The 21,929-nt window shown below is 49.5% G+C and overlaps 1 pseudogene across 1 annotated transcript; it reads left to right on the top strand.

Annotated features, from left to right (window-relative positions):
* The first annotated feature begins 8,207 nt into the window (after positions 1–8,207).
* LOC308511928 (ribose-5-phosphate isomerase-like) lies at positions 8,208–21,415 on the top strand (annotated as a pseudogene). The gene is made up of 5 exons: positions 8,208–8,795; positions 8,927–9,061; positions 14,201–14,291; positions 18,301–18,320; positions 21,226–21,415. The product of its transcript is annotated as a ribose-5-phosphate isomerase-like (transcript).
* Positions 21,416–21,929: the final 514 nt, after the last annotated feature.

The following is a 21,929-nucleotide window of genomic DNA, read 5'->3' as shown; positions in this document are numbered from 1 at the left end:
CCCACATCCAGCTGCTCCCATGGGGAAGTACTTGTTCTGGGGTCTCCGCGCCCCACACTGTTCCGGGAACTGGGAATAGTACAGCAGGGAGGGAAGCCTGCAGAAAGCCTTTCCCAGGGCGCTGTCTCCTTGGGGAGAAAGGATGACAGAATCCCAGACAGGAACACAGCAAGCAGGGCAGGTGGGTGAAGGGATTCAAGAGGAAACACAGGAAGTAGCTGTTAGCAGGTAAGAGCCACAGATCCAGCAAGGACTGAGTGGGGAGGGCGAACAGTGTGGTGACAAGGAGGACCCCCAGGGATTGGCATAACTGGGTCACGCTGCCATGGGGCCGAGGAGGGAGAAGCAGGCTGGACAGGTGACACGTGAAGGGCTCTGCTCTGACCCGCTAAGGAGCGCCTTCCTGTGCTGTCTACTTATCTCTGGAATCTTCCTGCCCACCCTCGCCTGCAGGCTGCCTGTTCCTGCTGAGAATCTGGGCCCCTGCGCCCCTCGTGCCCCCTGAGGCCACACTGCTGGGGAGGACACCTCTGTTCCCAGTGCCCGCGCTCCCCTCCAGCTCCCTGCACGCCCCCTTCTCCTGCCTCCGCACAGCCTGTGCACAGGGGGCCTGGGAGTGCAGGGGAGTTTGCACCTGGACACAGCTCTCTGCTGACGCAGCCAAGACTCACGGGACAAATCCTGTAAGGGACACTTCTGAGGTGCAAGTGATTGTTTAATGAATGAAATAGGATGGGACAAATGAGCACTGGGGTCAGAAGCTGCTTTTAATGTATCACACTGAGACACGGGGGTAAACGTGTGGAGGAATGCATTCACTTTTATACTATTCATTTGTATAGGATATGAATGGTTTGTAATGAGTAGGTATTTATTGTTAGACACACAATAAAATTAAATTGAAAATACCTGAAGAAAATTTAGATGAACTTTGCTTTTTGGACAGGGCAAGGCTTTCCTAAGCTTATTAACAAGGGAATAATAATAACCAATAACATGACCCCGGCCGGGTGCCTCAGGTGTTTGGAGCGTCATCCTATACATCAAAAGGTTACAGGTTCAATTCCCTGTGTGGAAACATTCAGTGGTCGGCAAACTGCGGCTTGCGAGCCACATGCGGCTCTTTGGCCCCTTGAGTGTGGCTCTTCCACAAAATACCACATGCAGGCGCGCACATACAGTGCGATTGAAATTTCGTGGCCCATGCGCAGAAATCGGTATTTTGTGGGAGAGCCACACTCAAGGGGCCAAAGAGCCGCATGTGGCTCGCGAGCCGCAGTTTGCCAACCACTGTCCTAGGTAGTTGGTTTGATTCCCGGTCAGGCCAGTCAGAAGGCAACCGACCTGTTTCTCTCTCACATCAAGGTTTCTCTGTCACTTTTTCTCCTCTAAAACTAATAAGAACAACTTTTAGATGAGATTTTTTTTTAAAAAGCAATAACATGCATTGAGTGATTACCATGTTCCAGTCACTGTTCTAAATACTAAACATGAATGACCTCATTCCATCCCGAAGTACACCAACATTTTCATTGTGGTTATCTTTAGTAGGGAGATGATGGGTAATTATTTTTTTTTCCAAACTTGCCCAATTTTTTTCTAATTTTGACAGTGGGCATCAATTACAATTGTAAACAGAGAAAAATTAAGTTATTCAGCAATTGTTGTTCAGAGAAACTTCTAATTAGTTCCCAAGTGAACTACTTTGCTCAAGTTTGAATTATCCTCTTCTATTCACTGAAGGCCAATCTTTCCTTTGAAGGTGTTTGCCCTTGGCCCCTTTTCCTGATGCAGGTAGGAGGACTGTGGTGAAGTCCCTGAAGTCACGGAGCCTGGGGACCCAGCCTAATGACTGTGGGGCCCGTGTGGCACAGCCCTGCTGTCCTCATGACTTTGAGCTGCTTCCCAAGAGCAATCCTTCCTAAACTCCACACATAATGCCCATCCGACATGGACACTTATTCCTCTAGAGCAGTGGTTCTCAACCTTCTGGCCCTTTAAATATAGTTCCTCATGTTGTGACCCAACCATAAAATTATTTTCGTTGCTACTTCATAACTGTCATGTTGCTACTGTTATGAATCGTCATGTAAATATCTGACATGCAGGATGGTCTTGGGCGACCCCTGTGAAAGGGTCGTTCGACCGCCAAAGGGATCACGACCCACAGGTTGAGAACCGCTGCTCTAGAGGCAACTGCAAGTTTGATGTCATCAGCATTTCATCAAGATGACACAAAGTAATATTTTTCTCTCTAATCCTTCTAAGTACACGTGCATATGTGTGCATGAGCAAGCAGCACATGCACGCGCAGCGATGTAGGTGTTCAGCACATCCAGCCTGTATCTTGATAGCACCAGATCTAGCCTAAACCCTCTGGCTGCACAGCGGTTAAGACCTTCACATTTCTGAAGCAAAGAGGACTTGTATGGAATGCAATAAATATATCTAAAAAGATATTTGGCATGAACCACGATGCCTTGTCCAAATAGATGGGCATCCGTGCACCGTTTGTAAGGGCATCAGATGGCCCAGCAGCACAGGGCCCACATGGGGCTGCAGTGGGGTATTGTGGGCAACAAACTGCTACCATTTTGGTCGCTGTCTGTCTCCCCCTCACTCCTGATCGCTCTCTCCATAGCCATATGGAATCAATGATCACCACCTTCCCTGGGATCCAGCTGGAGTCGCCATCTAAGTTTCCCGCAGGACCTCCTCAGGGAGTCAGCCCCCCAAACCTTCCAGGCTGCAGCCTCTCCCAGCTCTGAGGGCACCGAAGGAAGGGCATCCGGAGGGTGAGGGGGCAACATGGAAGGACCCAGTACCCATCAGCTCGCTAATCCCTGTTTCCATTGATCGGCACCCTGTATGCCAGGTGCTGCCCAGGCATCGCTTTCCGGGCTTATCCACGAATCCTCACCACAATCCCAGAAGATGGGGAATAGCATTGCCCATTGATAGCAACCTGAGCCTAACTTTGGCACAGCACCCATAGCCCTGACTGTGACCAGGAATCTGCTGGTGTGTAAGCTCCTGGGCAGAGCCTCTAGGGCACTGGTCGCCAACCTTTCGGACCTCACAGACCACCAGTGGTCTGAGGATCACCAGGTGGCCACCGCTGCTCTAGGGCAGTGGTCAGTAAACTGCGGCTCATGAACCACATGTGGCTCTTTGGCCCCTTTAGTGTGGCTCTTCCACAAAATACCGACTTCTGCGCATGGGCCACGAAGTTTCAATCGCAGTGTATGTGCGCGTCTGCATGTGGTATTTTGTGGAAGAGCCACACTCAAGGGGCCAAAGAGCCGCATGTGGCTCGCAAGCCGCAGTTTGCCAACCACTGCTCTAGGCGATCCTTCTGACCAAAAAGCAAGCAGGGCTGGGCACTGGGAAAAATGATCTATCTACATGGTTCCTGTCCACCCAGATCTGCCACTGCCATTGAGGAGTGCCCCTCTGGTGGCCCTGGGGCCTCTTTGGTGTAGAAGATGGGGTCATCGCCTACGCATCATGAGGTGGGTAGGAGGAGCTACAAATTGAGGAGACAGGCAAGGTTGGAAATAGCTGATGCTCATTGGGTTTTTCTGTGTCAGTAAGGAATGCTTTTGGGGCTTAAACTATAAAGACCTGTATTGACTGATTGTCAAGTCTACAGGGAGAGGGTCATCATGCTGGTTTACTTGTCCAATGAAGGGTCATCAAGGACCCAGTCGCCCCATTCCTGACCCTTTTAGCAGAATGTGGGTGTTCCTAGGTTTGGGGTTGGGACAAGTCACTCCTTCCTCTGAAGAGCTGGTAACGATTGTGTGAAATAAAGTTGTTTCGGTGCCTAATCCCCCAGGCTAATTTGTGAGCTCCTTGAGGGCAGGGTCTGTGTTGCTCTTCTGTCGCCCCAGTGCTATGCCCAGTGCCTGTTACACACAAGGTGCCCAATCATTCATTCATTTATTCCATCAACAATTCTTGCTTGCTCAGTGCCATGATGGAGGAAAATTCAGGGTCCATGGCACAGAGCCCAGCCTGTGGGTGGGAGTGGGGTCAGCAAACACTCTCTTGAGATCTTTCCGTCTGACAGGAGTCCCTGAACACAGTGGCCTCGGCTCAGCAGGTGTGAAGGCTTTCATTCACTAGCAGCCGGGGTGGGAAGGTAAGCCGAAGCCATGGGGCTCACAGTTTGGTTACTGCGTACTGAGTGCCTGTTAGGTGCCAGGTCTCTGGTAACAGAGAGTAATCACACCTCTTGCCTGCAGGTGCCCCCAGGCCAGGCAGGGACAATTCATTTCAGTGCTGGGCGATGAGTAAGCACTTGTGGCCACGGTGGAGGGGCACCTCCCCCAGCAGGGCAGGGCAGGGGGGAGGAAGGGCAGTCTGCACTGCCTACCAGGAGCAAGTGGCCCTTTAAGCAACGCAAGGAGGAGGGTCACCTGGCCCAGAGGCTGGACTGGGGTGGACAGTGAGTGAAATGCCTTCTTGAGGATGGTGAGCTGATGGGGCAGAGCAGGTCACAGGCCCCCAGGGCTGCTGCTGTTTGCTTTGCACTATTGTATCTCAAGTGATCGCTAGGTTGTTTTGTGGTGATGCAAGATTAAATTTCTGGGAGGCTCTGCCTTTCCACGCCTTCACTTTGCCTAGTTTAGGCTTGGGAAATTCTTCTATTTTATCCTTGCTAACTCTTTGTCCAGAGAAGTGGTGCCTTAATGTTTTCCTTGGGTCAGCTCATGACTTTCTTCCTGTTGGAGGCCATGCCTCTGACCATGTCCCAGATAATGAATGTAATTGTCCACAAAGGGACAACAAAACACCCCTTGAATGGCTGCGTTTTGGAAAGCCTCAGGATTAGGATTTGTTCCATCTCTCTGAGCATAGGAAAGAGTGTGGTAAAGTTCAGGTGCATGCAGAACCAGGGATCAGCCCTCAAAGGGAGAAGTGGAGCCACAAGGTGTGCAGTGAGATGACCCAGTGGGTTCTTGTCAGGGGTCAGATTAGTCCTGGTGGAGTCAGTCTACTTTGCCCTTCACCTGGCTTTAGGCTGCCGCCTCATCTAGTTATAGCTCCCTAGGAGTCTCATGAGGGCACCTTTTTTTAAAAATTATACTTTATTGATTTTTTACAGAGACAAAGAGAGAGGGATAGAGCAGGGGTGGGCAAACTTTTTGACTCGAGGGCCACAATGGGTTCTTAAACTGGACCGGAGGGCCGGAACAAAAGCATGGATGGAGTGTTTGTGTGAACTAATATAAATTCAAAGTAAACATCATTACACAAAAGGGTACGGTCTTTTTTTTTTTTTTAGTTTTATTCATTTCAAATGGGCCGGATCCGGCCCGGGGGCCGTAGTTTGCCCACGGCTGGGATAGAGAGTGAGAAACATCAATCAGCTGCTTTATACACACCCCCTACTGGGGATATGCCCGCAACGAAGGTACATGCCCTTGACAGGAATCAAATCTGGGACCTTTCATTCCGCAGGCCAATGCTCTATCCACTGAGCCAAACCAGTTAGAGCCTCAGGGCACCATTGACTTCCTTGTTCCATGGGGTAGAACGTGGGAGTTACATTGGTGTAGGTAAAAGAGACTATCTTGTCCTGTTCTGGGGTGTAGCATGACTTGGGGCGAATGTAGATGAATATTGCACAGCCGTAGTGCAGAAGAGAGACCAGCAGGTGCCCGGCACAGGTGGAGAAGGCTTTGCTCCTGCCCTGGGCTGAGTGGATGCTGAGGATGGCGGTGATAATGAATCCGTAGGAGAGCAGTATCAGTAAGAAGGGAATCAACAGGATGAGCGTGCAGACCACGAAGACGGCAATCTCATTGGCTCGTGTGTCTGAGCAGGCCAGGAACAGCACAGCAGGGATGTCACAGAAGAAATGATTGATCTCATGGGACTGACAGAAGGGCAAGAGGAATATCAGGGTGGTAAGAGTGAGCGAGAGTGCAAAGCCGCTGACGCATGCCAGAGCCAGCATCTGCAGACAGAGGACCCTGGTGACGATGAGTTTGTAGCGCAGGGGCGTGCAGATGGCCACGAAGCGGTCGTAGGCCATCACGGCCAGGAGGAAACACTCTGCTCCTCCCAGAGCGATGAAGAGGTGCATTTATTTCAGAGAGGAAGTGAGAGGGAGAGAGAGACAGAAACATCAACGATGAGAGAGAATCACTGATCGGCTGTTTGGAGCTTAAGGTGTGGTTTTTCTGCAGCGGGGCATCTTATATTCCCCTGTAGAACTCCTGGGCTGGAAAAGGCAGTTTTCTAGCAATTGTCCAAGTTGTGGGAGACTCTGCAGCCCTTTCCACAGATGAGAGTGTAGCCACCTCTCCAGGGCCTCCAACCCACTTTGCCAGGCTTGGCCCTGGTCTATGTTCTATGAGCTTCTTACATTCTGCCCTCTGGTCACTGAGAATAAAGAGCTGCTCATTGAAATAGTTTTATCATTCATGCCACAGCCCCCTTATGTCCTTTACTTTCACTCAGTTCAAACACACCCTTTTCTAGGGTGGGATAAGAGGAGAGGGAGCATTGCATTCTCCCCACAAACCATCAAATAAGTATTCTCTTTCAAACTCTAAGCGTCCTATGTACAAAGCTAATTACTTCTTTTATTATTATTATTATTATTATTATTATTATTATTAATTAAGGTATTACAAATGTGTCTAATTACTTCTTTAATTAAGCACTCCTCGCTCTTATTAGAGCTCTTGTCATGTTCAAGAACATTTGCTGCTCTTGGTCACCAGTGGACCAAGGCGTGCATTTTCAGAAACTCAGGATATCTGGCTGAACTCAACTGAACTCGCCTCTTACCACATCACTGAAGACTGATCTCGGCTAGCTAACAGTCTAGATACAGAATAAGCTGCCTTGGAATCACTTGTCTGTGAATCCTGAGGAGCTGTTCCAGGAAATATGGACAAGTATTCTGCTGGTTTCAGGGGATGTAGAAATAGGATTGAGACACAAAGAATCACCCAAGTGTCTGCATACCGGGTTGCCATGATACTCAGTCTCATAACAGTTATCCTTGGTGCAGGAAAAGCCCGGGAGTGATTCTGAATGAACTCTTTATTGCTGCTGTTTTGAGATTCATAATGATTTTTAACTTAGGGGCTCAGCATTTTCATTTTGTACTGGGCTCTGAAAATTATGTCATCTGTCCTGGCCTCCAATATGGTTTCTTTGCCCGAAAGCCCTCTAATTTCAGGTTTGCTTTTTTAATAGCGCATAACCCTCTTTGCATGCATTTATTTATGTGTCGGGTATCCAGTTTTCCGACTGCTGGTTCCCGAGGGCATGGACTTTCTTATCTCTTTTTTTCCAGTGCTTAGAAGAGTGCTTGATAAATCATAAGTAGTCAGAGAGTTTGTGGAATGATTGAATGCTGTAAAGAGCCCGAAAGAATATTCCCGTAGACAAGGTAACAAGCATTTCATTGGGAAAGTGCCACATTTGGTATCAAGTGCACCATAAAAGGGGTCATTAATTCTGGACACTCCCTCCCTGCCTCCTCTTTAACCACTTTTCTCTGTCTGAGCCATAAGCTGCTTTAATGCTTGATTGCCCACATAGATTCTCTGTTCATCTGATTCCCTAGGCCAGTGATGGCGAACCTTTTGAGCTCGGCGTGTCAGCATTTTGAAAAACCCTAACTTAACTCTGGTGCTGTGTCACATATAGAAATTTTTTGATATTTTCAACCATAGTAAAACAAAGATGTATATTTTTGATATTTATTTTATATGTTTAAATGTTTAAATGCCATTTAAGAAAGAAAAATCGACCCCAAAAATGAGTTCGCGTGTCACCTCTGACACGCGTGTCATAGGTTCGTCATCACTGCTAAGCTGAGCAGGGAATTTGTACTGACCCAGACAACCATGTTAATGGACCAAGCAGAGCTGTTGTTAAGGTTCAGAGAGACAGTTTTGACCTTGGACTTAGGCATACCTTCACCCTGGCCAACTGAGCTGCAGAGTGCGAGTGAACTACATGTGAGATCAAACATTGGGACTTCTAAGAGGATTATGTAAAGGGGCACCATCCTGAGCACCATCTACAGGCTGGTCCTAGCCCTGCCACTCTAGCACCCAGGGCTGGTCCTCGGCCCACCCCGGTGTGAGTTGTCTGCGATTCGAGGCGGCTCAGGCAGAACAAGCACCAATGGTAAGGAGGCCAAGAAACTTGTAGGCCTCTCAAAGAAGGAGAATCTCATGAGGAATAACCAAGTACTGGGGATTGGAAGTGGTTCTACAGTTGCCCACGCTGTGCAGCAAATAGCCGAGAGAATGACACAAGGGAATGTGAACCTTGTCTGTGTTCCCACCTCCTTCCAGGTCCATCAGCTCATCCTGCAGTCTGGCTTAACTCTCAGTGACCTGGACCAACACCCACAGATCGCCCTCGCCCTTGCCCTCGATGGTGCTGATGAAGCAGATGCTGATCTCAATCTCATCAAAGGCGGCGGAAGCTGCCTGACCCAGGAGAAGATTGTGGTGGGCTATACCAGTGCTTTATTGTGATGCCAGTTTCAGGAAAGGTTCAAAGAACCTTGTGGATCAGGGGTGCAAGTGATTCCCCATCAAGGTCATCCCAATGACTCACGTCCCAGTGAGCTGAGTTTGGGGGCATGGTTGAACTTCAAATGGCCATCAACAAGGCAGGTCCCATGGTGATGAATAATGGGAATATGGGAATTTTATCCTGGCCTGGAAGTTTGACCATGTGTACAAATAGAGCGAAGTGAACACAGCTATCAAAATTATCCCAGGTGTGGCCCTGGCTGTTGTGGGGAGTTGTTGGTAATCAACTTGAGCGGGAGCCTGGGGTGAAGGCCAGCCTCTGCGGTATAAGGAAGCCCGAGGCACTGGAAAATTCAGCTGCGGATGGCGCCTTAACCACGTCTTCCCCAGCAAGCTCACTGTGCTTTCAGCTGCCTCCTGGAGGCAGAGATGGCCGGCAGGTCCATGGCCACAGATGACCAACACCACCTGCAGGCGGTTCAAAAGATGTTCACCGTGAAGGGCAGCACGCGGGCTGTGTCAGCTGTAGAAGGAGCCGAGATGGAGTGGGGGCAAGTGCTCAGGGCCTAAGAGCCAGTGTTAGGCAGAGAGGGGCCGCGTCGTGCATACAAGGAGACACTCGAGTGTCAGGTCTCAGGAGAGGGGGTGTGCGCTGGGTGTAAGGGAGTCATCACCTTTAACGTGATTTTTATCCCCCACCTTTAGCAAATGGACTACAGACGACCCTGGTCAGCTCTGAGCCTCCCTGGAAAAGCTTTCGGTGGAGATGGGGAACATTCAGTGCCTGTGGCCTGACACACCCAATGGTCTGAACCAAGGGCAGAAGAGAAAGTCAGTTGGACACCTAGGTGGCCCCGTCTGCCACCTCCACAAAGAATGCTGTGATGAACATCCTCATATAAACTCCTTAAGGGGGTAGGTGACAGCTTCCCAAGGGCACAGTTGCCGGGTTTTCCGGATGGGCAGACTATTTGACACAGTTGTGTCAGGGTGCCCTCTGCTAGGACTGTGGCCATCTCCACTGCACCATATCCTTGGGATCTTTGGGGGTTTCTTCTTCTGTAACTAGACCATTCATATCCTTTGCCCCGTTACAAAACTAGGATTGCCGTTATCTTCTTGATGACCAGGAGGTTGTTTTAAAAAGATATTCTTGATATTCTTCCCTTACTAATTTTATTTTTTATTATTTTTTAATGTATATATTTATTGATTTCAAAGTGGAAAGGAAAGGGAGAGAAAGAAACATCAATGATGAGAGATGATCATTGATCAGCTGCCTCCAGCACTCCCCCTACGGGGACCAGGCCTGCAACTGGGCATGTGCCTTTGACGGGAATCAAACCTTGGACCCTTCAGTCTGCAGGCCGACACTATCCACTGAGCCAAACTGGCCAGGGCTCCATTACTAATTTTATTTTATTTTTTAATTAAATCTTTATTGTTCAGTTTATTACAGTTGTTTCTCTCCCCCCGCCCCCATAGCTCCCCTCCTCCCGGTTCCCAACCCACTCTCCGCCCTCACCCTCACCCTCACCGCCCCACTGTCCTCATCCATAGGTGCACGATTTCTGTCCAGTCTCTTCCCGCATCCCCCACACCCCTTTCCCCCCAAGAATAGTCAGTCCACTCCCTTTCTATGCCCTTGATTCTATTATAATCACAAGTTTATTCTGTTCATCAGATTATTTATTCACTTGATTTTTAGATTCACTTGTTGATAGATGTGTATTTGTTGTTCATAATTTGTGTCTTTACCTTTTTCCTCTTCTTCCTCCTCTTAAAGGCTACCTTTCAGCATTTCATATAATACTGGTTTGGTGGTGATGAACTCCTTTAGCTTTCTCTTATCTGTGAAGCTCTTTATCTGACCTTCAATTCTGAATGATAGCTTTGCTGAGTAAAGTAATCTTGGTTGTAGGTTCTTGGCATTCATCACTTTGAATATTTCTTGCCACTCCCTTCTGGCCTGCAAAGTTTCTGTTGAGAAATCAGCTGACAGTCGTATGGGTACTCCCTTGTAGGTAACTGACTGTCTTTCTCTTGCTGCTTTTAAGATTCTCTCTTTGTCTTTTGCTCTTGGCATTTTAATTATGATGTGTCTTGGTGTGGTCCTCTTTGGATTCCTTTTGTTTGGGGTTCTCTGCGCTTCCTGGACTTGTGAGTCTATTTCTTTGACCAGGTGGGGGAAGTTTTCTGTCATTATTTCTTCAAATAGGTTTTCACTATCTTGCTCTCTCTCTTCTTCTGCTACCCCTATAATTCAGATGTTGGTATGCTTGAAGCTGTCCCAGAGGCTCCTTACACTATCTTCCTATTTTTGGATTCTTTTTTCATTTTGCTTTTCCGGTTGAGTGTTTTTTGCTTCTTCGTATTTAAAATCTTTGACTTGATTCTTGCGATCCTGTAGTCTGCTGTTGGAACTCTGCATATCCTTTATTTCAGTCAGTGTATGCTTAATTTCTAGTTGGTCCTTTTTCATAACCTCGAGGGTCTCACTAGATTTCTTGAGGGTCTCACTACATTTATCGGTGGTCTCACCAGACTTTTTGAGGGTCTTACTAAATTTATTGGCAGTTTCTAGAAAGTTCTTGAAAAACCTTAAAAGTGTGGTTTTGAACTCCATATCCAGTAGTTTGCTTTCCTCCATTTCTGTCATTTGTGTCCTGTTTCTTTGTCTCCGCTTTTTTTATTCTTCCCTGTGTTGATAGAGTGGCTTTCTGTGTTAGGTGTCCTATAGGGCCCAGTGGCTCAGCCTCCCCAATTACCTGAGGTGGACACTCTTGGTACACCCCCTTGTGGGCTTTGTGAACAGTCTTGTCGTAGTTAAGCCTTGATTGTTGTAGGTATCAATGGGAGGAATCGACCTCCAGGCCAATTGGCTACGAGAATCAGCTGTGTCTGCAGTGGGAGAACTTGTGTGCTGGAAACACCCTTCTGGGGCAAAACTTGCTTCAGTGGGGCTTTGGTGCTCACTCAGTCTGCCCCCTTAGTGTGTCCTTTATGGATCCAAGGAGCTGCAATCTGGATGGTGCCACTCTGACCACTTGGCACACTGGCTCCTGGATCTCTAAGGAGGTGCTAATCTAGCCTCTGCCTGAGGCTACCCAGCAGGAGCTCAGCTGTGAAGCAATGCAAGTTTCTCTGGGGCCTTGGGCCAACTACAATTTTGTTAGGTAATTTTCAGATTGCAAAGGGCCAGGCCTTTCATATGCAAAAGCCGGGGCACAGCTTGGGCGGGGTGGGGGTCCCAGGGGATCAACAGGGTGGAGCAAGCAGCTATGGCTGCTCTCAGAGGATCTGCTTCTCAGTGTCCTGGCAATCGTTGCAAGCACTTCCGAGAGAAAGCTGCCCTCAAGTTCCGACCGATACCAGACAGTCCAATTTCTCCCGTATGAGTCAGGTTCCCCAGAGACTCACCTGGAACTGGAACTCAGAGCTTGAGACACACCTACTGATTGAAAAAGACAACCGTGTCCTCAGCCGCCAGCCCTCTCCATGTGCACCTCTGTACCTCTGTACTTCCGCACCGCAGCTCCTCTGAGTCTCGGTATGCTTTTCTCTTTCCTTCTAGTTGTAGAATTTCCACTCAGCCAGCCTTCCTGTGGTTCTGGATGATGTCCGTTCCATCTTTTAGTTGTATTCTTGAAGTGGTTGTGCTAAGCAGCAATCTCCGGTGTTTACCTATGCTGCCATCTTGGGTTTTTTTCTCCCTTACTAATTTTAAATAACATTTAAGTTCTACCCTACTCTTTGGCCACAAGAATATTTTCTTTATTAACTTTAATCAATAATTTAAGAATCATTATTGCTAGACACTGTTCCAGGCTTCCATAGAAGTTTTATACTAATGGGGAGCGACAGTCAAGAAACAAAACAAATAATTACAGCTAGGCTGGTGTGGCTCAGTGGTTGAGCATCAACCTATGAACCAGGAGGTCACAGTTCAATTCCCAGTCAGGCCACATGCCCGGTTTGCTGACTAGATCCCCAATGTGGGGCATGCTTGAGGTAGCTGATCAATGATTCTCTCTCATCATTTATGTTTCTTTTTCTCTCTCTCCCCTCTTCATTTTCTCTCTGAAATCCATACAAATATATTAAAAAAACAATAACTACATTATGTAGTGTGTGAGCAGGTGGGGAGTCTTATGGTATGAAATAAAGCGGGGGGAAAGATAAGGAGTGCTGGGATGAGTGGTTTTCAATTTTAAATGGGGTGGTTGGGTAGACTTCATTGTGTGAGTGAGATTGGAACAAAGGCTAGAAGGTGGTGGGGAGAGGGAGTAGACCAGTGAGCTGGAGCAGTGTGAGTGAAGAAGAGAGTGGCAGGATAGGGGTCAGAGAATTGGCGGGCCAGTTGCTGTAAGACCTCAGAGGTCATACTAAGGGCTTGTGCTCTGAGTGAAATGGGAAATAATGGAGGATTCTTATGGGTTATATTGTGCCCTCCAAAAAGGATATGTTGAAGTCCTAATCCCCGGTGCCTGTTAATAAGGTCTTATTTTGAAATTGGGTGTTTGCGGATGTAATTATTTAAGACTAGAGGCCCAATGTAGAAAATTCATGCAAGAGTAGACCTTCCTTCCCCTGGCTGCTGTCACTGGTTTCCCTCTTGCACCCAGGACCCAGGCTTCCCTCACAGCCCGACTTTGTCCAGAAGGTCGTCTAGAAGGACGTCTGGTCTAATTAGCATATTATGCTTTTATTATTATAGATGAGGTCATACCGGGTTAGGGAGGCAAATTTGTTGAAAACAAGGTATATCAGAGAGAGCTAACTCCTCCCCCAAAATGTGTAACTAATCCTCTCAACACTTTTCTTTACTTCTTTGAAATCTTAGTAAGGACAAAATTCTAATTCCAGTACTGGGTTGTTTTATCTTCCCATGCAAACTAAGTTTGTTGTTTTTGTTTTTAATTTTGGCAGGAATCAGGACTAATGGTAAGAAATAATCATGGGCAAACTAGAATTGTGGTGGGAGGGTTCACTTTCTGGATAGCAATTGCGTACTGCAGACTAACAGCCTGAAAAAATAAATAGGAACAAATTTTTAACTCAGTAATTCTACCTTTTGGAATCTATCTTGAGGAAATAACCATTCACGCAAAATCATATAGAATAATTCCAATGAATCATCCTATGTAATAAAAGCCTAATATGCAAATTGTTCAACCAGGAGTTCAACCACTCTCTATGATGTGCACTGACCACCAGGGAGCAGCTGGAACATGGCGGGTGTTGGCGATGCGGTGCTAGCAGCAGGCGGCAGTGGAGGCACTGCTGGCCCGACGAGAGTGGGACTGCAGTGGGATGGTGGAGCAGGTGAGTGGGTAGCACCAGGCCAAGGCAGGTGCAAGTGGAGAGCTGATTGCCCTGCAGACGGCGACCAGCAGCGGTGGCAGGGGGCAGGGCCGCGGCCTGGCTCCCAGGCACTGAGGGAGCTGGGTGGAGGGGCCCAGCCCCGACCGATCGCCCTGTCGACAGTGACCAGTGGCCAGCAGGCCCTGGGCTCGGATGAGGAACTGGGGTGGGTGGTAGCAACCAACCTCCATTGGAGCCCGGGCAGAGGGCTGCGACCTCTTGCCGGATACCTGGGGGTTGGGGTGACTGGGACAGAGGTGTGATGCGAATGCGGGGTATCCGCTGAGCTCGCTCTCACTCCCCCTGCCACTCTACTCCAGGACGCCAGGGCTCGAATGCTGGGGAAGCCCCCATGCTCAGGTGCTAGGCGCCCACAAGGAGCTCATCCTGCACCCGCGCGGCCTCTTTCAGGTGAGCCAGGCCGCAGCCCACAGGAGCTGGTCTGTGAGGCTGGCCAGGAGAGAACACGCTGCCCTCCCGGCTTCTGTGTGGCGCTACTGGGTGGCCCAGAGGCCCATGCTGCACCCTGGCCCATGTCGTCTAGCTGTGCTCACTGCATCTCTGCATGGGGACTCGGGCGCCATGACTCAGGCAGGTGGGGGCCCAGGGGCCCAGGTGCTGCCCAGGGCCCAGAGGTCGGCTAGGACTTGCCCTTCCACACCAGACGCTCATGCTTTGATCGCCAGCCAGGCCTAGGGATCGCACCTGTGCACGAATTTCATGCACCAGGCCTCTAGTTATTTATAAGAAGAGGGAAAACAGAAACATTAAATGTTTTACAATTAAATTATTGTACTTCTTTTATGCATCCAATGATATGTGTTTAAAGTTTTTTCTTAGAGGAAAACTCATATGTTAAATGAAAATAGTTCAGAAAGAATTTAATCCTGATCTTGCAAAAATTATATATGGTGGAACCTCAAACTTAATTCATTCTGGAGGGCTGTTGGAGAAGTGATTTGTTCGAAAACCAAATCATTTTCCCCCCAATCAAATATAATGTAAATTGAATTAATCCATTCCAGACCCCCAAATGATTCTGTTGTAACTTTTCATATATACAGTGCATGTCTAATGTACTGTTTAAGGTGTAAATAAACACTTCTTTTCTTAAGTTTATCGAACCACCCCTACTAGCCTTAAAGGAATCACTTTTAGCATTTGGTCCAGGGATGTCTTTCAGATCAGCATGCAGCATCTTTTCTTGTTCAGTTATCACTGCCTCCCAAATGCTGTCACTGGCTAACTGCTTTTCCTTTATCCAAATCAACAACAGTTTTCCTACCTCTTCCATTGCCTGTGATAAGTTTTTTATTAAAATCTTCACCAGAGGATATTTTCCCATTGATTTTTAGAGAGAGTGGAAGAGAGAGGAAAGACAGAGAGAAATACCAATGTGAAAGAAACACATCAATTGGTTGCTTCCTGAAGGAACCCAAACCAGGGCCTGGACCAGGGAGAAGCCTGTATTCGAGGTTCGTGCCCTTGATCAGAATCGAACCTGGGACCCTTGGTCCCACAGGCTGACGCTCTACCCATTGAGCCAAACTGGCTAGGGCTGTGATCAGTTTCTTTCACACCCTTAGCAACATTGGCACTCTTGATGGCCTCCTAATGTTTTAAAATTGTGCTTATCCTTGATGTTGATTGAGCCAGCAACAAAAGCATTCTTTCCATTGTTTGTTGCCTGAGAGATACTTTGTCACGCTGACGTATCAGCTTGAAAGGATTGTCAGTTCAAACACTGAAGATTGGTTCCACAATCTAGGCATTTTTCTGTGAACAACTTGGTTGAGAACCTTATTTTTGAAGATGGGAGATGGTGGAGAAATGACGTTTGACTGAATTGTATGCTATTTTTGTGCATGTAATATATAAAGCAACTATAAAACTAAGAAAATATTCCCACATACTGGCAGCTGTTAATGCACAATGGCATGACAAATCATTTGCATTTTCTTCCATTTCCTGAAGTGTCTTCAACTGATTAGAAAAGCTGAATTCCACATCTCCGCTCCAACCCAGGGACAAAGGCAAGTAAATATGGAGGATTGGGTAACTGAAAATGTACTCAGAGGAGAGTAGCAATTCACTTTTATTTTCTGCTGTAACACACAATCTAGAAACCCTCTTCCAGCAACAGCGAAACAATGGAATTGAAAGTAACAAAGGGGCAATACAAGCAAACAATTAGGCAAGGCCCACATAATGAAGTGGCAGCTTCTGTAGGGTTCCATGCCTCAGGGAAGCATGCACTACCTAGGGAGGGCCTCTAGCTTAGTCCCAGCCCCTTTTCAGACATGAGCGCGAAATGCGCTGCGTGTTCAGAACCAATAGGCCAAGCTCACGGAGACAGGAGCAGAGAGAAAGTCCCATTTGTTCAGGGTCTTCAGCACTCAGTCGGCTGAATGAGGGGGAACGAAAATCAAGTTATGTGATAACTCTGCATCTAGCTCTCTGGCCCCTCTGGTGGTGACAGGCCCAGTACACCAGGAGGACCTCCTGACTTGTTTTTGGGGGGGTGGGGGTCTCCAATTCACTATTAGATTGACCCTCCGCAGAACCACCCTTACCACCTGCCACCACTCCCCACTTGGCCCTTTTTTTAAAATTATTATTTTTTTTTAATTTTTTTAAAAATATATTTTATTTATTTTTTACAGAGAGGAAGAGAGAGAGATAGAGAGTCAGAAACATCGATGAGAGAGAAACATCGACCAGCCGCCTCCTGCACATCCCCCACCGGGGATGTGCCCGCAACCCACGTACATGCCCTTGACCGGAATCGAACCTGGGACCTTTCAGTCCGCAGGCCAACGCTCTATCCACTGAGCCAAACCGGTTTCGGCAGTTGGCCCTTTTTAGAACTTCCATAATTAGAAGATTGTTAGATTTGATAAGCTCCTTCCGAACTGCCCTGGGGAGGGGTTGGGAATTTCGGGCTAGGGCCTGGACAGCCCTCACTGCCTCCATGGGTGATGGGAAAGGCACCAGGAGGAAGCTAGTGGAGGTTTAGTTAAGGCACCATGCAATCCACACTTGTCCTATTTCCCTTCAGGTCACTGTCACCCCTCTTAAGCCCTCCCTCCCCCGCCCTTCCCTCCTTCCTGGTCCCTCAGACCACCTCCCCCCACCATCTCAACTGCCCATCACTGGCCCATCCCCTCAGCCACCGGGGGCTCCCCTCTCCCCTCAGTACCCCCAGGCTGACCCCCTCTTCCCCATCCCATTGCCTCTCCCAGCCACTCCTCAAAAAAGGATACTAATTGAGCTGTTGTCTTCCTGGCCTTCTGGTTGTGGACCCAGCATGTGAACTGGGCCCTGGCAAGGCACCTCCGCCCAGCCCGGGAGGGTCGAGTGCCCTCATGACTGGAGCTCCTCCGCCTTCAGCACCAGCCTCTCCCATGCTGCCTGTACCGGGTCCCTCTTGGTCTCCAGGGCCATCTGGATTGCCCTGGCCTTCAGCATCTTCCGCCACACCGCCTGCACCTTGGTCTCCAGCCTGCATGGTTCCTCAGCCTTTTGACTTCTGAGAGGCAGCTTAATGGCAGAGGGAATGAGGCTCCCTCCGAAGCTCTGCCCTCTAGCGGGAGAAATTGTTCAACCCTTCAGGTCCTGTGCCACTTCCCAGAAACCCCTCTTGAGGCCTCTGGGCACGAGACTGTTTCCTGCCCAGCCTGCCCTGCCCCCAGCTTGTGGTGAGCCTCAAAGCCTGAGCTGGTGCAGCCCAGCTACCCTCATGGGTGACCAGCTTGCTAACTGCCAGTCCCTGTCATCGAGTTCTGGGAGTGAGTCAGGTGCCTCTGGGCCAGTCCCAGCCTGTCCTCCCAGGGCTCCACATGTGGCCAGAGTCTGCAAAGCCTGTGCAGGACCCAGCCCTGAGGGTATTACCAGCAGAGTTACCTTAGGCACCTCTCAGTCGGAGCGCAGGCCCGGCTGGCCACTATGGAGGGGCAGCTGCACAGGGGCTGCTCAGAGCATGTGGGCGCCCAAGATGCAGGGGTTCCCCAGGGACTCTAACGGGCTTGTCCTGGATGTGTGGACGTTGCGTACAGCAGCAACCTCAGGCTTCCTGAGGGTGGGACATGCGTGCCTTGAAGGAGCACTGGGGAGTCTCCCACATTGGCCAAGATGGCAAGGGGGTGGTTCTTACACCCAGCATGCCAAAAGATGCATGGACAAGCGCCAGAAGCCAGAATTTATAAGTGGATAGGGCCCAAGCACCCAAAGGCTAGAAGGAGCAATGCATTTGTCCCAAACACCCCAAAAGCTAGCAAGATAATTGGATAGAAAAAAGTTCTCCCCTCGCTATCTCTATTAAGAACTGGGTTTGAGAAAGAAGGGGGGTTGTCTTTGAGACCCGAGTCCACCATTCTTCCAGGGCTGGCACCTGAATAAAACCTCTTTCCTTTTGCACCAGCACAAGCCTGGCAAGTTCTGGTGAGCCCACAGAGCAGAACGTGCGTTTTTCAGTTACAACAGGAGTCATTCCTGGGCCTTGCCTCCCCCTCAGCATCCTCCAGCCCAGGATGGATGGGCCTTGCTCCTTCCACACCATTCTGCACTTCTCTGTCTACACTCCATGGTGCCTCCCAACCTGGGGAGGGAGGTAGCTGCCAGACCCACTGCATCTGCTCTGTGATTGCCAGGAGCCCGGTACACATGCTGCCATGTCTCCAGGCCCCAGGCTTGGGCCAGTCCAGCCCAGGTGCTCACGAGGGACCAGTTTGACACAAGGGCCACAGGAGTGTGAGCACCACCTTAGGACAACTCCCAGTTGCTCTGCCCTCTGCTGGCACAGCCCTCATGGGCTGTCCTTCTTCCTAGAAGCAAAGTCTTGCTGCTCAAGGGTGGGGGGTGGAAAGTGGGGGTAGGGGTGGGGATGGAGGTGCCAGGGCCCCTCAGCTGAGAAGTAACCCTGTGTCCGCTGGCCTATTGGTATCAGAAGGTGGGCAAACTAGAATTCTGGTGGGAAGGCACACTTTTGGTTTTTATTTTATTTATTAATTTATTATTTTTTAAAATATATTTTTATTGATTTTAGAGAGGAAAGGAGAGGGAGAGATAAAAACATCAATGAGAGAGAATCATTGATCAGCTGCCTCCTGCACACCCCATACTGGGGATCGAGCCTGCAACCCAGGCATGTGCCCTTGACCAGAATCGAACCCAGGACCCTTCAGTCTGCAGGCAGATGTTCTATCCACTGAGCCAAACCAGCTAGGGTAGAGGGCACACTTTTTGGATAGCAATTGTGTACTATAGATTAACAGCCTTAAAAATAAACGTAAAAATTTAACTCAGTCATTATGCCTTTGGAATGTATCTTGAGGAAATAACCATCCATGCACAATCACAGTGAAGAACTGCATTGCATTATTATTTATACCAGAAGGAAAACAGAAACACTAAATGTTTTAAAAAATATATTTTATTGATTTTTTACAGAGAGGAAGGGAGAGAGATAGAGAGTTAGAAACATCGACGAGAGAGAAACATCGATCAGCTGCCTCCTGCACATCCCCCACTGGAGATATGCCCGCAACCCAGGTACATGCCCTTGACCAGAATCGAACCCGGGACCCTTCAGTCCGCAGGCCGGCGCTCTATCCACTGAGCCAAACCGGAAAAACACTAAATGTTAAGCAATTACATGATTGTACTTCTTTTATGCATCCAGTGACATGTATTTCAAGTTTTTCTTAGAAAGAGGGAGAGAACATATATTAAATACAAGTAGTTCAGAAAAATGTAACCCTGAACTTGAAAAATTTACTAGTACACATTGCATGTGATTTTCGGGCATCCAATTTGTAAATGCATCCATAAATCCAAGAAAATGTTCCAAAATACTGACAGCTGTTCATGCTGAATGGCATGACACAATTCATTTTCATTTTCCTCCATTTCCTAAATTGTTCCCCACTGACCAGAGTAACTGAATTGCACACCTCAGTTCCAAACCAGGGACAAAGTCAAATGAATGTGGGGGCTGTGGTAACAAAACACACTCAGAAAAGAGCAGCAGCTCGCTTTTATTTTCTGCTGTAACCAACAGCTTAGAACCTCCGCCTCTAGAAATGGGGAAACAATAGAATTGAGAGTACCGAAGGGCAAGTACAAGTAAACAATTAGGCCCCCATGATGATTTGGCAACTCTAGGGTACATGTCTCAAGGAAGCATGCACCAATAGGGACTTAAATCTTAGTCCCCACTTATAGTACTGGGGTTAACAAAAAAAAAATGAGGGCAAAATGTGCTGCATGGCGTGAATCATCAGGGAAAGATCACGGAGACAGGCAGAGATGGAAGTTGCCAGTTGGTCAGTGTTTCCAGCAGTCAGCCGGCTAAATGAGGGAAAAAGAAAATCAAATACAATATGATAAATCGGCACCGAGCTCTCTCTGTCCCCTCAGGTGGCGACAGGCCCAGTTCACCATGAGTATCTCCCTAGAACTGACTTTCTATTTATTATTCTTTTAGAGAGAGAGAGTGGAAGGGAGGTGGAAGGAAGAGAGACAAGAGAGAGGGGGGAAGGAGAGAGAGTGGGAGTGAGAGAAATACAAATGTGAGAGGAGAAACACGTGGATCAGTTGCTTCTCTCACACACTGGCCATGAACTGACTGGGGGGCAGGTATTGAACCTGCAACCCAGGTAGGTGCCCTTAACAGGGAATAGGACCTTCCACCCTCCACGGTGCCTGCCCAGGCTCTAACCACTAAGCCTCACTGGCCAGGGCTAGATCTGACTTTTGGGGGAATCTCCAATTCAATGTTATCAAGACCCTCGGGAGACCCACCCTAGCCACCTGTCCGCCCCACCTCCAGTCCCCACCATGACCCTCTTTAGAACTAACATAGCAAGAAGCCTGCCAGACACTGTGACCTCCTGGCGAACAGTCCTAGGGTGAGGTTGGAAAGGAAGGCCCAGAAAATGATAGGCTATCTCTGCCTCCAAGTATGACCTGAAGGGCACCAGGAGGACGCTAGAGGAGAGTCAGTTAAGGCACCATCCCATCCAGACTTTGCTGCTTCCGCTCAGGCCACTCTCCCCCGTCTTAGTCCCCTCACGCATGGTCCCTCCTTCCTGGTCCCTCAGGCCGCCTCCCCCACCATCTCCACTGTCCGCCATTACCCATCCCCTCAGCCCCCCGCCCCCCCACCCCCGGCCGGCCCCGGCCCTCTTCCCTCCCTACCCAGGCTGACCCCTCCTCCCGACCCAGTGTCTGGCCTAGGTCCGTCCCCCTGACCACCCGGCCCCTCCTCAAATAGGATACAACTGGAAAATGTCTGGTCTTGGCCTTCCGGCCATGGGCAATGGCTCGGCATCTGCGTTTGGCCCAGGAGCGTCGAGGGCCCGGGCGACCTGTGGCGCTTCCCTGGCGACAGCACCGGCCTCCCCGCTGCCGCCTCTCCCGGGGCCCTCGTGGCCTCCAGGGCCATCTGGGATGCCAGGGCCACCCGGAATGGCCTGTCCTTCCCCATCTTCGGCCCCGCGGCCTGGGACACCGTCGTCATCCTCCATGGCCCCTGAGCCTCTCCTTGGGACTTCTGAGAGCCGCTCACCTCTCAGGGGAAGAGGGGTTGTCTGGAAGCCTCGCCCCCTAGTGGGTACCACCACTTGAAGGCCCAGAGCGCATGCGCACAAACAGGCCCTGCGCCATTGGCCAGAATCCCAGCCAATGAGTGCCCTTTGCAGGTGTCTGTTTCCCACAAGCCTGCCCAGCGCTCAGGAGGAACTGAGCCAACAGAGGGCAGAGGTACTAGGTATTGACCAGAGGTGGTGCTGCGGCTCCTTTTCTGCTTGTGTCCAACTTGCTGGTCCCTCCTGAGCGCCTGGACCCCGCCCGTCCCAGCCTGACGTGTGAGACAGGGCGGTGTGCGTGCGGGCAGAGGCAGAGGGGCCGGCAGCTACCCTTCCCCCATGCTGGGGAACCGCACTAAGTCACAGTGCCCGGGTGGGAACTGGTGCTGAAGGAGCAAGGCCCATCCATCCCGCCTCCTCCAGGGTCTGAGTTGGGGTTCGCGGGGGCAGGGCAGGCGGGGCC

Source organism: Myotis nattereri, assembly GCF_964212035.1.
Source record: "Myotis nattereri genome assembly, chromosome: X".
NCBI classification, from domain to species: Eukaryota; Metazoa; Chordata; class Mammalia; order Chiroptera; family Vespertilionidae; genus Myotis; species Myotis nattereri.
The sequence above is the reverse complement of the archived record's forward strand: the minus strand, read 5'-3'. Positions and strand labels throughout refer to the sequence as shown.